The sequence below is a fragment of the Panthera uncia genome (genome assembly GCF_023721935.1).
Source record: "Panthera uncia isolate 11264 chromosome A1 unlocalized genomic scaffold, Puncia_PCG_1.0 HiC_scaffold_16, whole genome shotgun sequence".
Lineage (NCBI taxonomy): Eukaryota > Metazoa > Chordata > Mammalia > Carnivora > Felidae > Panthera > Panthera uncia.
The window spans coordinates 9,862,843-9,879,290 of record NW_026057576.1 but is presented as its reverse complement, the minus strand read 5'-3'; positions in this window follow the sequence as shown (position 1 = coordinate 9,879,290).

Below are 16,448 nucleotides of genomic sequence, written 5' to 3'. Positions count from 1 at the left end.
AGATTTTCAGACAGATATCTAGTCATGGGAATAGAGTAGCGTTAAGAGGAGAAAGAAGAGTGAGTTCAAAGATCATACTTAACCTGACCACACGTCTAAGATCGATGTTGTGCTAACCAACAATATCCACTTGGTTATAAAATTCTGGAGAAATCATTACCGTCCAGGTGTTGAAAGTCTGAGACCTCGTCTTGCGTTTTAGGTGTCAGGTGAGGCCGGAGAGGGTTTCGATTCTTCTTCCTTCTCCCACCAACAGAGGGAGACCCACTGTTAGCATCAGAGCCAAGAAGAGAATCGCACAGATTGATAGAATGGGGCAGTAGAATAGTGGGAGTATCCTTCTCTTCCCTCCCTACCTCTCCTTCCTGTGGGGTAAAACAGGTTCACGAACTTGGCATCCTCAGTCCTTCACACTCTAGCCTCGACCTTTCTACCATCAGCTCTATAGCTGTCTTCCCTCACGTGTCCCACCATAGATGCAGGACTCTCTAGGACCACACTGCGTTCGTAAAAGTGACACGTTCTTTCACACATAGGAGAAAACACCGCAATATTTTCCTTCTGACTAAGATGGTTCCCCCCACGTTCCTGCCTGGCAAAACCACAGGCTTTTCCTGTATGATTCAGATCGAATATTGCTTCTTCGGTGAAGTTGTCCCGCCACACCTCAGATCAAATGGTTTCTGTTTCTGTTCTCCTTTAGCACTGCTCTCTAAACAATTGATTATGCCCTGTATCGACCTGTATCTATAAATTACAAGGGTGTCACTATACCAATTATATATATCTAAAAGCACATAAAAACAGAAAAATTTAAAGTATGAGATAAAAAAACATCAAATCAAATTTGACTATTTTTTCTTGTCCCTACCCCCACCCCCAGCACAGGGTGCCCCTCCTTTGTACATAACTCTATCACGTTGATAGCATTTATTGCATTCTATTGTAATTCTATGTCAATACCCCGTTGAATTAGCCTTTGTATCTGCACATAAACTAGGTGCTTATATACAGCTGTTGAATTAGCCTAATAACATTAGAAATCATTTTTTATAAATAGTTTCAAGTTCCCATAATTTCTCAGTGATGACAGATTGAAGAAATTGCTATGTTGACTGAGTTATCCCAACAACGGCAGTTTAAAGTCAGGTGAATCGCTTTCCTTCATTTAAACTGCCCTGATCTTGTGCTTAGTTAGATTTTCTTTCTGTCAGTCCTGGATTTATGTTTTAGAGCCCCAATAAATGACAATCCGATCCCAGATCTGGAGATATTAAAAATTCCAGATCTGTGTTTGTTTTCGAAATGAAGTATTTGGACACTGCCGTCGCAGCTAGGACTGGGTCATTAATCTGCAAATATGAAAGTCTCCCCAAACAAGCCAAAAGCCCATTATTCATGCAACACTTGAGGCAAAGAAAAAAGTCAAATAGGAATATACTTTAAATAGCCACAATTCCCATTTCTGAAAATTCTATTCATTTTGGGCATTCAAGGCTCAGTGCTTTTTCTTATGAGAATTATCTGACTGTGAAATACTTGCTAAAAAAATAGAATCTTTAAAGAATACTATTATGTTGTGGTCCTCTACAACGTTCATTCTACTTGCTTAAATTACATGCTGATGGCTGAGCTATGTAGGCAACATACTAATGTGTTAATAATTAAATGAGTGCTATGAGGAAAGCCAGCAAACTCCTGCCTGATAGGAAGGTGGCTCAGTGAGTGCGTGTTGACTCCACGTGATGTTCTATGGTTTCATTTCCCAGCATCCTTCCAATAACCATCTCTGTTCCAAAATAGCCCTTAAAAAAAAACAAAACTCATTTGAAATAGGTCTGTACAGAGTCTTGACTGAGCACTTACTCTTTATTTTGTTTCTGTGTACATCTCCCTCAAGACAACATTAAATTTCTGCTAAGGGCTATTTGGAAACAATAATATGGCAATAAGCTGTTGGCAACTGCTTTTATTTGGGACACCCTACAGATAAGAGATTGAGAGTAGGTTTAAAATTAAAGGAGTTGTTTGGTGTTTGAGTTGGTGTTTGGGATAATAAACCACGCACTCCTCCTTTCCTCTGGGGATTTATTCCTAACTGTCCCACACTGGAGAAATAGTAGCCAAAGTACTGCTTAAACAAGAATCCCATTGTGGGGCTATCATGAAGCTGGGTGCATGTGGCCCAGGCAATCAAATGGGAAGGATTGATATACTCCCTTGGGAGCAAAGTTCTGTGGAGGCAAAATGTCGAAGAGGAAGTTCCTTTTGTCCATCCTGACCTTAAGACCAGTAACACAACTCACTTGCAAAGCATAGGCCGGAGGATGCCTTGAATTCCAGTCAACCAGATCAACACGTCCTCATTCTTTTGAGGTTCTAATAAAGTAGAGTTGGGGGACGCCTGGGTGGCTCAGTCAGTTAAGCATCTGACTCTTGGATTTCGGCTCAGGTCATGATCTCATGGTCATGAGGTCAAGCCCACATTGGGCTCTGCCCTGGCAGTGCAGAAGCTGCTTGGGATTCTCTCTATTTCCCTCTCTCTCTGCCCTCCTGCCCCCTCTCTCATGCTCTCTTTCTCTCTCTCTCTCAAACAAAAAATAAAAAAAAAAATAGAGTTGAGTATAAGAATAAATGTGAGTTACCATCTGCTATGGGGAAGGAGGCCTAGTATGATGAGAAGGTCTGAAAATTCCTCTTCTCCAATAATGATAATATTCAGTTCTATGATTTGCTGGTGTTTTCTAAATTTCATGGGTTTGAAGTTAAGTATCTGTTGAGTTATGCCATATTATGCTGCAGTAACAAATGACCCCAAACTCTCAGAGGCTTACATAATAAAGATTTATTTTTCCCTCACTCTACACGCCTATCAAAGGTCAGCTGTACCTCTGCCCTATGTCATTTTGACCCTGGGACCCAAGGTGATAGAACAGCTTTTGCCTGGGACATTGGCAGTTGCCGTAGCAGAAGAGGAAAAAATATGGCAAACTATACATCACTTATGCTCACATTTCATTGGGCAAAGTAAGTTGCACAGCCACATATGAGGGAGGGGATGTGTCATCCTTCCGAGGAAAGGTCACCACAAGTGGGCCACTGAATATGATTAAACTATATTACAATCAATGTGTGTTGTTACATTCCTATGTTTTATATTGACCCCAGGGAACTTTAGAAAAGTGAGACACAAAGGAGATCTAGAAATGGAGAAATACAACTATGGACGCATTCCAGCCCCAGTTACGGTTTATTGTCAAATACTCTAAAAAAAAAAAAAAAAAAAAAGGCTTATTTTTGCTTACAATATATGTCTATGTCAGGGGCCTCTGATCTGTGGTGTTCTACAGTGTCCACACCCAGAGACACAGGCCTCCGCCCCTTCATCTGCAACATGGTGGACCCATGGCAGGGAAAGAGAACATAATAATTTGCACACTTTGTCTTAAAGACTTTCACCAAGAGGTAACACATGACACTTCTACTCCCATTCTGTTGACCAAAGTAGATCACATGGCCATGCCCAAATGTAAAGGGAAAGCACTATCCCATGAGGGGCTTGGAGGGAGGAGAACCAAACCACAGTGGAACCACCCAACGACTACCACAGAATATATTGAAGATGGCCTAGGCTGAGCAATTGAGTAAGAATCCAGAATCCACCAACCCTCTGTGACTGCTCTGGCCGGATTGCACAGAATAGAGGGGAATGAAAAAAAGTACATCTTCTGTCTGTCTCTTCAACTTTAATTTCTTCATGGGGAGAAATAAAAGAGTTAAAGTTTCATACGTTGATGCAAATGTTGAGTTATTTTATATACTAGCATTGTATTATCTGGGCTGGGTTCCTGTCTGAGCTCACTATATAAACCTGCCAGACAAACTTAGTTGGCCATGGAAATAAATTATGGATGGCTCTCAACCTATTATAGAGTATGACCCTGGATAGAACAACATCTCACCTTGATCCAGTTTAGAGGAAAGTGGGAGCCACCTCATAAAGGCCTGAGGGGCTCAAATACTCACATTTGGGGGGATTTTCAGAAAAGATAGGATAATTTCAGGAAGGGGCCAGAGTAAAGTTCTCCGTTAGGCACAGCAGGCATAGGGTCTGGGGTCAAAAACCTTTCAGCATATTCTTTTAATATCAGAAGAAAAAAAGAACTTTCATGCTGAAGAAAATGTTTTCACATATAATATTGATATAGTCATCTTTTTACCAATGCTTTAATAAACTATACTTTTTATTTTATTATGGGGAAAGGGGCTTATGAAGACAAAAGTCCCTAAGACCCATGAACTCCGGATTCTCCCCCAACCTTCTCTCTGGAGAACAATAGAAATATGGTCAACTCAGCCTGATCATTGAATACGTTGGGATTAATAAGCCAAGAACTCAAATGAGGAACTTCTGGCCTCGAGGGGGAAAATATGGCCTCCCCTGCTCCCCATCCCAGGGCACATCATATAGAAGAGTGCTAAAAAGGATGTTCAAGGTCTACATAATAATTTGGGGATCAAGACATGGTGGAGATTTGCTGGATGACAGAGTGTGATGTGGAAAGTATTACAATGCTAAGCCAGAGAATAAAGTCTACTCCTGGATTCTTCTCTTTCCAAGTCTTATCATATGTCTGGCCTGGGGTTGTTCCCCAATGTGGTTCTTCATTCTCTCTACAGGGGGTGGGAGTGAGCTAGTCCACAAGTTCTAGCCTATGCCTTAAGGACAAGTTATTATTTCTCAGGATTGCTCATCCTTGGTGCACTTTTGTCCTTAGTATCAGCCACCTCACCATTATCTCCCATCTGCACCATAAGGACGTCCAAACTGGAGGCCATGTTTCCACCCTTGCCCTCTGTAGTGCAGACCTGTGTTACACATAGTGGTAACCACAAGCCATGTATTCAATGGCTACTAAGCCCTTGAAATGTGACTCTGCTGAATTAAGAGGCGCTGTAAGAGTAAAATATATACCAGATTTCAAAGATTTAATATTTTTTAAAAGACGTACATACTATCTTAATAATTTTATATTGATACGTTATACTATGAATACTATTAATAATTTAGACATCAGGTTAAGTTAAATATACTAAAATTATTTTCACTTGTTTCTTTTTACTTTTTAACGTGGCAGCGAGAAAATTTTTAAAAATCATTTATGACTCATTTTTGCGACTCATATTGTATTTCTATCAGACAACGTTGCTCTAGAATGTTGCAGCACCTAGAGTGATCCTTTGGGAATCATGAATATCATGTTTCTCCTCTACTCAAAACCCTCCAAAGCTTTTTGCATTTCACTCAGAGGCAAATAACAGATCTCATTGTGAGCGATAAGGTCTTATGTCATCATAGATGATCCCAGTGACCTCTCTGACCCCCTCTCCTACACTTTTGCCTTTGCAACTCCGTTTAGGACACACTGGTCTTCTTGTTACTTGGTACACATGCTAACCATGCTTCTATCCCAGGGCCTTTGCATCTGTTTTTCCCTCTGCTTAGAATCCCTTTCCCCAGATATTTGTATGTCATTACCTCACTTCCTTCAGGTCTGTGCTTTTATCACCCCGTTTTAAGGAGAAATGTGCATGCGTGCACACACACACACACACACACACACAGTCCCCTGAACCACCTGTTCCCTCCTTATTCTGTTTAAGTTTTCCTCACTGCTTACCATAAGCCATCATTTTGTCTTTTTTTTTCTGTCTCCCTCTGTTAGTAAGTAAGATCCATGAGGGCAAGGCTTTTTGTGTGTTATTTACTGCTAAAGACCAAGTGCCTAGAACAGTGCCTGGCACGTAGTAGATACTTAAAGAATCAATGTTGAATGGATGAATATCGAGCAGTAAATGTGTGGGGATCCGTGGGGGAAAGCTCAGGATGACCCTGAGGTTTGCCACTAGCCACGTAAAAGGATCTCTTTCACCACCGATAGATTTCTACAACAGGTTTTGAAGCAAAAATCTAACAATAATGGTATCGTCTCTGCCTGACTTTGTTCTCTGTAGAAACTCAAGGACAGGACAGGACCTAGGGATACTAGGTGCCATCCAAATGTCATCAACCCTAACACAGCCACAAAAAAAATCTCTCATACGTGTGGGTGTGTGTCCTTTTTTCCTTTCCTTTTCCTTTAAACACAACTAAAACAGAATACAGTGTTTTTTTAAGGTTTATCTATTTTTCAGAGAGAGAGCGCAAGCAGGGAGGGGCAGAGAGAGAGGGGGACAGAGGATCTGAAGCAGGCTCCTTGCCAACATCAGTGAGCCTGATACAGACCTCGAACTCAGGAACTGTGAAACCATGACCTGAGCAGAAGTCACTCAACCAACTGAGCCACCCAGGCGCCCCCATAATACGGTATTTTAAAATTATTAGACAAAATGAAAAGGAAGCTAAGAAATCCAAATAGCATAAAACCAATTACTGTAGGGCTTGGGCTGTGATCCTACAATAACTACAGTCAAGTCACAGACTGATTAAATTTTCAAGGGCAAGGCCTGGCTTCCTCTGGTTTCGGCTTTCATCTGTCTCCAGATCATATGTGCTCTGGGTGTTACCTCATGTCCCCATTACCTAGTACACTCCTGAACATTGCCCTCAATTCAGGGAGACCCTCGAACACTGACTTCGTGCCACAAATCCTTGTTTGCCAGAGACCTCACTTCATAGTTTATGGTTTCTCTAAAACACAGTTAATCCCCAGTTCTTCCAGCCAGCCCCCTCCCCTGCCCTCACTGGCTCTGAGATACACCTCTCTGGGCTGTTCTCACCCCTACTGGACTCCAGGGAACCTTCCTGGCAAGATTTAGCCACTTGGTCTCAATTAACAGGGACCCTCTGTGCCCCTTCCCCAGGGGAGGTTAGGATCTGCTCTGTGTGAGATCAGACGGGAGTACAGCCCCGCCTACACTCCGGAAGCTTCACCCCATCCCATCCCCACAAATTGCTCAGCACCAGCGATATTAACTGTGCCTCTAACAGGATGAACACGATTCCATTCTCTGGGACTCGCCTGGTAGGGATTTTGTGCCTTAGGCGGCGCTTGAAGGGAAGGGAAGGAATTACTCAGGAGCCCTTTGGTCTATTTCCTCATGTTGCCTGCACCCACACCCACTACCTCTATCACCCAAGCCTGCCAGCCAGTGCTGGCCCCACACCCCGCGCCTCCTCCCCCTGCACTTTCCCACCCCTTTGTACCAAGCGAGGACTTCCGTATTTAACACCTGGCTCCACCAGTTACCAGCTGTCCTTTGGGAAATCACTGAATCCAGCAGAGTTGTACTTGCATCTGTAAAATGAGGATGAAATAGAAGGTACCTGTCTCAGAGGGGCCCTGGAAGCTTCTCTGGAAAGCACGTGTGCCCCCCGCCCCTGGCTCCCCTCTCCTGAGCTGTAAGTACCATGTCAACCCAGAGTTTCAGGGCCTGACTTCATCCCCATCACAGAAGAAAAGGAACACATAGCAGAGCTCAGCCGAGAGACGGATGTACAAAGACAGAGCAAGTCCTGATAAGCTCACTGGAGGCCCTGGATATGGCCGAGCCTGAAGTGGAGATGGGGTGAGATATGCACCCCGAGACTTCCAAGTTACGTGCATCACCAAATTCCCGTTTTTAGTTTTAGCTTGTTGGCTGGTTGGATCCGCGTTGCCCGCAAAAGCTCAAACTAAAATACTCCTTTTCTGTGCCGTGGCTCTTCACTTAGGCAGCTTCGTGTAAGATTTTCATGAGCCTCTGGCTCCCCTGGGTGGCAAAGAGAATAAATTCACATTTCTAGGATTCCTACTTTCTACACGGGCATTTTCATTTCTACAATTTATTCACACTTTGACGCCCCTAGTCTCAGATGTATTGGGGTTTGCTCTTAGCCCACAGGTGCTTTGCCAGAGAATTCCTTTCCGTGATCCACCCACTCACCTCGCTGTGGTGGTGCTGTGTCTGAAGTGAGCCAGTCGAAGCCCCTCACTGGTCCTATTTGGGGTAGCCACTGGGGTCGGATCAGATGCGTAGTGAATGACCCCAGTCAGGGGAGCAGAGGGTCACCCTCCTCCAGAAGCAGTCGGGACCCAAAGCACCACTTTGGTATTATTACGGGTTTCACCAACCAATTGTGTGAACCAGCCCAGGTTCTAGCATGTTCTAAAAAGCCCCGGCCTTGTGAATTGGCCTCATCCAAATCACTCTGAATGAGGAAAGTGTAGAATTGAAAAAAGAAACAAGCTGATAGCCATTGTCATCATGCAATTTGTAAAGGTGTATTTAAACACACAAAGGTTCGGCCATATGGATTTTATTTTATCACGATCAATTTCCTGGATAGCCATTGCTATTACAAACATCAACGAGGTCCTTGGAACCCTTCCTGACCTTTTCGTACCCACGCACCATCTGGAAACACATCTTTAGTACGTACCACTCTGTTGTGCTTATGTTTTTTACATAATTGTCGCTCGTTCCTCACTGCGACCCTGGCAGTTCAGAAATACTAACCTGCTTGTCCCCACAGGTGTCATTCACCTTCTGTGTATTTGCATACCCTGGGAGAGAAACAGAGTACCCTTCTCCCAGCCGCCTCACCTCGGCTCAGGTGTATCTACCTTATCGCCCCATTCCATGCCCTTGGCCCAAGTCTGCTTCTGCTTCTATGCACAGTGCTGTCGTTACAGTGATTGCATCGGATAATTGAAGCGTGGTCTTTATCTTTTTTTTTTTTTCTTTAAAAAGTGCTTCCTAGCACAGGGCTTCGCCCAAGGTTTATTAAATGAATATATGAACTAGAAGGATAGAAGAAGACAAAATGGCGTTTGTTGAGGACCCGCTGGCCAGATGCCCTATGGCACTGGGGTAAGAAGGTAACAAGCGAGCATAGATAAATGGCCTGGAGACATACCTAGCACAAAGTGCACATGCATATTGAGTGAAGGATGGCAGATTCACATTCTGAAGAGGAAAGCTGAGGCTCCGAGAGCTTCAGCTACTTCCTGAAGTCACAGAGTTACACTGAGAGAGCTAAGATTTGAATAAAGCTCTGTCTGGTCCCCAAGCCCTGGCCTCCCCGTAGCCTTCCATTTAACACCTCACCGCAGCAGGCAGGCAATTTTTTTTCTGTTGATCGTGATCTTCCAAATCAACGGTAACACTTTTACATAACGACTTTCCATGGGAAGAATTCCACGAATAGTTGGTGGTTGAATGGGTGAGTGAATAGGCTGGGGGAAACTTCCAGTGCGGAGCAAACACAGGTGGCTGACAGAAGTCCAATTAGTGGGTGGTATTAGACGACTCCTTTAGAAGACGTACAATATCACGATAGCGATCCATTAAGCAGAAGCAAAATGCATGATAAAATAACCATGGGTAAAGGGCTCTAAGAACAATGTAACAAAAGTAAACGTAAAGAAAAGTTAATCTTTCCAAGACAGTGACAAAGTTAAAATCTGCGATAGTCAGAATGTTCTTAAGAATCTCTGACAGCGGAGAGGAGGCATTTTTAGCCTCCCTGCTAAAATCTGCTTCTCTGGTTTTGAATTATCTGCAAAGATATGAACACAGATCTAACATTTTGAAATCTGTGGACGGTTACTTGTCTGAGCAGCCATGCGGTATGAGGAGTGCACTGTGACCGGTGAGGACAAGAGTTTCAGGTTCTCTTACTGGAGAAGGGTTACAAGGGAAATGAAGCTAATTGGAAGCATCGCGGGTGACCAGGAAATTAAATAATCAAAGCAGTGACAGCCATAGCTGCTGTCCGTTATGTTCCCTTTCTGTGGCAGGCACTTTGCTTATGTTACATTATTGAATTAACTGGCCCCCACGATACACGAAGTGGTAGGATCTCTTACCCACATTTCACAGGTAACGTTTTCAGAGAGGTGAGGTATAGCAGTTTGCCCAAGAGATGTTGCAGATGCAAAGATTGACACCCAGGTCCATCTGACTCCAGACACGGACGCTGCTGGATTGTGTTTTGACTCTCACTGTAAAGGCAAATCCACAGCCCCGCTGCTGGGGCCCTGAACCCTACCACGCTCAGTTCCAAGAGCTGCAACGCCTTCAGTTTGCTAAGGACGTGGGCTGATCACCATCATGGCCTCCGTACAAAGCGAAGGCCTTGCACCCTGAAGGTGCTCATCCACTCGTAGGTGAAGCCAAGGGCTACTCTGTAATCAGTGAGGTGCAAAGTTGACCAGTTAGCAGAAAAAGCATTTCAAGCTGAAGGCTTAGAGGCATTTTAATTATGTAAACTGGAAGGACATATTTAAAGCACAAAGGTTTTGGCCATTTTGGTTTTATTTTATTGTGATTAATTTCCTAGAGACCCACTACTATTGAAAAAAGTCAACAAGGTCCTCGCTGTCCGTTTTGGAAACAGCCCCGTGCTCCTCAATATTACTGTCTTTCTCCCACCATCCCTGCCAAGCATCCTCACACTCTCTTACTTATAAACTCTCCCTCAGGGAAGAGTTCTGTTCAAGGACAAATGTGATCCCCAAGGATAGGTCATAGATCACAGTAGTAAGGGTGGGGCTTCCTGTACTCCCAAGGAACAAAAATGTCCTTTGCTTTCATCTCTGTCCCCCAGGGGTAACAAGCATAGTTGGTCCTTCCTCTTCCTTAGGAGGTGTCCTGACCATTGGAAGATCAAACACGGCCAGCGTGGGGCCGGACGAAATAAAGTTCTGTACTGGTTTGTTCTGGGAGAAAGAGGCCCTTTTCTGACGGCCTCGCAGGACTGAGCAGGACTGAGGCTGCCTTCTGCTGGTAGGTCTCTCAGCCTTTGGAAGGCCAAAGAGAAATCAAGTAGGAAAAGAGCATGCATATGTTAAGAACCTTAGCAGAGGCAGGTCAGGGACTTGCATTTGGCCACGTATGAGACACAACCAATAGTAAATGAGGAGGCTGGAGGCAGGTATGAAAAGGCAGGGTCAGGCACTACAGACATTCCCGACCTTTTGTTCTGGGCTAACCCTGTTGCTTCCCTTAGAGACCAAAGAGAAGAAACTGACCTGTCAAAAAATTAAAAACAGTTGAGAAAGGGTGAACTCCTCAGAAGGGAGACTTTGCAAGGGCAAAATAAAGCGCAATAACAGACTCGTGGAGTGTGCTTTTTTTTTTAATGAGAAGAAAACGACACACAAACTTCCTCAGGAAAAACAGACTTAATATTTCACAATCTAAATAGCCGGTTTCAGGTTGCTACCAGTAATTGTGTTTTTCTGTCTCTGGGAGGTTGGAGGGATACATCTTCTCCAATGCTTTACTCCTAACATACCTTAAACCTTATGTTTGTTGATATAGAAAGCAGTTGGAAGGCATGTGCTATTATTTTGGAGTGCCTCATCGTTCAGAATTGGCAGCATTTTTTGCTGCCTTTTTGCTATTTCTTCTTTTTGTTGGTGAATTTTAAGAAGCAACTTTAATTTGCATGACTTTTAGTTCTCATGTCCCTCTCTTTTCCAATTATTCCAGTTGTCCACCGCAAGACAACTGACCTTTTGTCATTACATCCATCTCTGCCGAGATCTGACTTTGTAATCAGGCAGCCGGTTCTCCTGAAGTCTCTAGAAAGAGGGATTTCATTTCACTGGGCACAAATGAAATAACGGTCTGACTTGCCCAGTGAAAACAACCCACCCTCCTGAGTAGATTATTAATTCATTCGGGAAACTGAATATACGTGGGTTCCATAAACCTAACGTGCCATCTAACAACAGCATCTGTAAAGATGCTAACATTTCTGGAACTCAGACACATCCTGGTCTCAGAATCTACCTGATGCATTAAAAAAAAACAAAAAAACAAACAAAAAAAAACCACATAAACGACCACAGGAAAACACCAACACTTCGGTGATTGTTTCCCACTAAAATGAAGGCACTTCTTCCAACAGGGCAAATCCAAATAGTGGCGGGGAAATGACTCATCTTTATTTACAAGGACTTTGAATTTACCCCATTATAGTTCAGAAAAGAGAAGACATAGGGTACCAATTCTTCTTCCTTTCCTTTTTCTCACATGTGCTGAAGAAACAAAGAAAAGAAAAAAAAAAAAAAAGAGGAATCTGTTTCTGGCCTACAAATTTAGATTTCAGGACGAAAAATCAGAATATTATGTAGGGCAGCAATGATCCCAGTTATCCAAATATGAAATCTCTTATTTCTACCACAGTAGAATGGTTAAGGTAACCATAGATATAAGAATTGCTTAATAATTTTCAGTAACAGTGCAGGAATTCTAATTATTAGGTCATAAGTAAGGAAACTAAGGCAAAGAAGAGTGGTGAGTCACATACATTTGTCTGAAATAATTTATAATCACAAAAAGACTTCTCAATCACAGGCAAAATCAACCACTCAGAATGGGCAAGGCCCCTTTTCACAACAGCAAGGCATGTCCTGTAGCAAAATGGGAGACACACGATCCCTCCTCGCCTACTGGATGGAACTGTCTGACTTATTCATAGTCTGACTTAGCCTCCGGGTTCAGAATCAAACATTAGTCTATTTTCTCTCAAAAACATCTATGCATCTTTGTGCCAGGTAAGCTGAAGTGAAAATCTTATAGATGTGATAGCAATGGTTCTCAATCAGGGACATTTATTTTCCTACTGCTGGTGGCTAGTGGGTAAAGACCCGTGGTACTGCGAAACACTCTAGGACAGCCCATACACAACAAAGAATCATCTGGCCTAAAATGTCAACGGCGCCAAGGTTGAGAAACCTGGTGTTAGAGGAAAGCTGACACATGTCTCTTTTTTCCCAGTAAGTTTGTGATGTATTTCTGTCTCCTGATAATTCACCAAATATTTACTGAGTATCCATTATGGCACTGTGAAGAAGAAAAGCAAGGTCACTGCTTTCCTGAGCCACACAATTTGAAGAGAGGAAATAAGCAAATAAGCAAATAAATAACTAAGTAAACAAACAATTTAATTTCAGAGTGTGGTACATATTGTTAAGGAAATAAATGGATAACAATAGAGAGTAACTAGAAGATGTTTTCGATAGTATAGACAAGGAAGACCTACCTTGCCGAGGAAATTAGGATGTTTTTAGCAGCAAATAACAGAAACTCCCAAGTCAAGCTGGCCTAAACAGTGAAGAAAAATATGGTTTCACCTAACTCCAGAGGTAGGATGGATCTCAGGGTTGACTTAATGCCCAGGCTCCAATATCTATCCAAGTGTCTACTCCAGCTTCCTTTCCAGCATGGCAGTAAGGTCCATCATAACAATTGTTGGTCTCATAACCTCACTTAAGGGTGCCTACGGGAAGGCAAGGAGATGGAATGGGGCACACATAGAACACTCACATCCCAGCCTTCTAAGCAAGAACACTGAGAATCACCTGAGTGGACTATGGAGGTCACGTGCCCATCCCTAAACCAATGACTGTGGCCAAGAAGAATGGAATGTGCTGATTGGCTTAAACCAAACAGTGACCACCCTTGGCTTCAAGGTCTGGCATCAGCTTCTCCTTAATAACTGAACAATCCCTTGGGTGTTTCTTGGGGAAGAGTGATGTCCTAACTGGGGGGCACTCAGAAACTTTCTCTGTACATGAGATTCAAACTCAGTTTTGGAGACTGACAAGGAGCTGGCCTAGCCAAGAGCCCAAGGAAGAGCTTGGGGGTGGCGGGGTGCACAAAAGCTTTGAGGTGGCGAAAGGAGGTCATTGGCCCTCCAAGGAGAAAATGGTTCACACTAAGCTTGGAGGGGCAGATATGAACTTTATCCTATAATTTGAGTTTTTGCTAACCACATTTGTTATATGGTGATTCTTTTTAAGTTGGGAGGGGAAAAAAAAAACCCACCAGTCTTTATTTCCTTCAGGATTTTTCCATGCATTCCTACTTTTAGGTAATCATTCTTTCTAGTATCACTTAAAATGAAGACAGAATAGGTTTTATCAGAATTAATTGTCAAAGAACAATTTTCAAGTGAATATATGAGAAGAAAAAATCTTTTAGAAAGCAAATGTTGGAAAAGACTCAACTGGACAAGATTTGAGGTGTTTGAGCATTCAGATGCACAGGGACTATAGGGAAGCTATGCAAAACTCCTCCTGATTTGGAACAAATTTTCTTTGCTTCTGTAACCCCCCGCACCTGGCACAGGCTGAATACAGAGGCAGCCACAATAGTGACTCACACCAGATGTTGAAGATCATGGGCACTTTCGTGTCCATTATTCTACCTACATGACCATTGTTTTGCCCATCTCTTCCTTCCTTTTAAGGAAGCCCATCACAACTTTTGTTTATATTTACTGCACATGATCTCTCAGAATGGCATTTTTGTTTGGGCTTTTCTTTCATCTTTGCATTTTTGTTTTATTATTCTTTGGGAGCTGTTTCTGTTTCCAATGTTGATGACTCTCTTGTTCATCAAATATGGGGGGAAAACCCCTAGTAACTACAAGGATACCTGCTAGCAGATTTAGGATAAAGTCACCTTAATTCCTTGTTTACCTTTGGCTCCATAATTAGCAATGATGTGTTGGGATAATTTTTGTCTGTTCTTTATTTGATCCTAAAATTTCTGACACTATGACAGAAATAGTGTGAGAAGTTATGTGTATTAAAAATGTAATATATCGGGGCGCCTGGGTGGCTCAGTCGGTTAAACGTCCGACTTTGGCTCAGGTCGTGATCTCGCGGTTTGTGGGTTCGAGCCCCGCGTCAGGCTCTGTGCTGACAGCTCGGAGCCTGGAGCCTGCTTCGGATTCTGTGTCTCCCTCTCTCTCTGCCCCTCCCCTGCTCATGCTCTGTCTCCCTCTGTCTCTCAAAAATAAATAAATGTAAAAAAATAAAAATGTAATAAATCAAAATAAAATAGTAAAATAGGATAAAGTAATATAAACAAGGATTCTAATTGAATAATAAGCATAGTATCATCTAATTAGATAATAATGTGATAGTTCATATGGCCCCTACTCCCTCACCTGTCCCAATAATTAAAGTGAACTGATTAAATAAAAGGGGGCTACGAACATGTACAACTCAGCATTCACGGAAGCGTGAGCTGAGATAGCAGTTGTGGTGTTGGCTTTTCTTGAATAATATTACTACCACTATAATTTGTTGAATGCCTACTACCATGTAGATGTTGTATTTATATGTAATCCTTCCAAACTCCCAACAAAGATAGTTATCTCCATTTTTACAAATGACACCAAAGCCCCAATAACAATTTGAAGATTACCCAGATATCACATAATAAGGACATACGTTTGGTGGTTTATATACATCCTCAGTTATTACATACAACCTGCGAGGTGGAACTCAAGAAAGTTTAGTAATTATCTCAAGGCCTCACAGCTGGCAAATTCATAAGTATCTAGAGCCAGAATCAAAGCCCATAAAGTCTAACTCTGGAAGGCTGGTACTCCTACAAGCTGTGCTATAAAGTATCTTAGTATAGCCCAGGATTTGAATCTGACTTCAAACTGTCTAGCTCTAAAGGCAAGAACTGTTCCCTTCTTTCTGTTCAAAGGTGCTACCATTCCGGTGATTTTAATACAAGGTTTTGTTATGCAAACAAAGTGGGGGTGAGAGAAGTTTTTGGAAGGCGAAACAAAAAATCAGTACAGCTAAACAATTTTCAAAGGTAAGAATACAATCACCTTTAGATAGCTACTGAAGCAATTAAAAGTTAAGTATTAAGTTAAGTCGTCTAAATGCGGGCCGACCATCGAAACGCACATGCAATTTACTTTGTATGTAATAAAAGCCGGCCTCCCAGGCTTCTATTATAACCTTCTAAGAATTGCCATACTCTTCAGGAGACATATTTTTGTATCTCCAGCTCACTACTACTACCTTATCCAGTTACACACATGTGAACTGTGCTTATATTTCTACGTGCCCGGGGGGAGAGGGAGCAAGCAGTTATCGGGACAACTTGAAAGACACAGAAGTGTGTAAAAGACGTAATAGCAGCAGAATTCCACCTTTTTTTTTTCCTTTTCGTCCTTGTCTCTTTACCGAAAACAAGCTGACAGCAACACCACTGTTCAGGGAAAGAAACAAGATCAAACAAGAAGCAAAACTTAATAATTTATGGCCAGGAGGGGCAGGGTAAAACGAGGTCTGCTCAAGTCAGACTTCAAAAATAAGCAGCAAGGGATACTACAGACAGCCTTCCAAATTACGCCACATTTAAAAGGGCTTCCTTTACAAAGAAAACAGTAACAACAACAACAACAACAACCTCTTATAGTTTATTCCACAAAAGAATATCCTGCCGGCTGATGAATACAAGAACTTTTAACACACACCCTGTGCCTATTATTAGCCGCATCAGCGGAAATTCCTTCTTCTAATTCATAATTCACTGTGGGGTGATCTGTACAACAATAGAAGCGAATACAAACCAAACAGCAAACAAGATGCCACTGCTGGAGAAGGCGCGCAAACACAGTACGGGGAACCGGGCCTCTC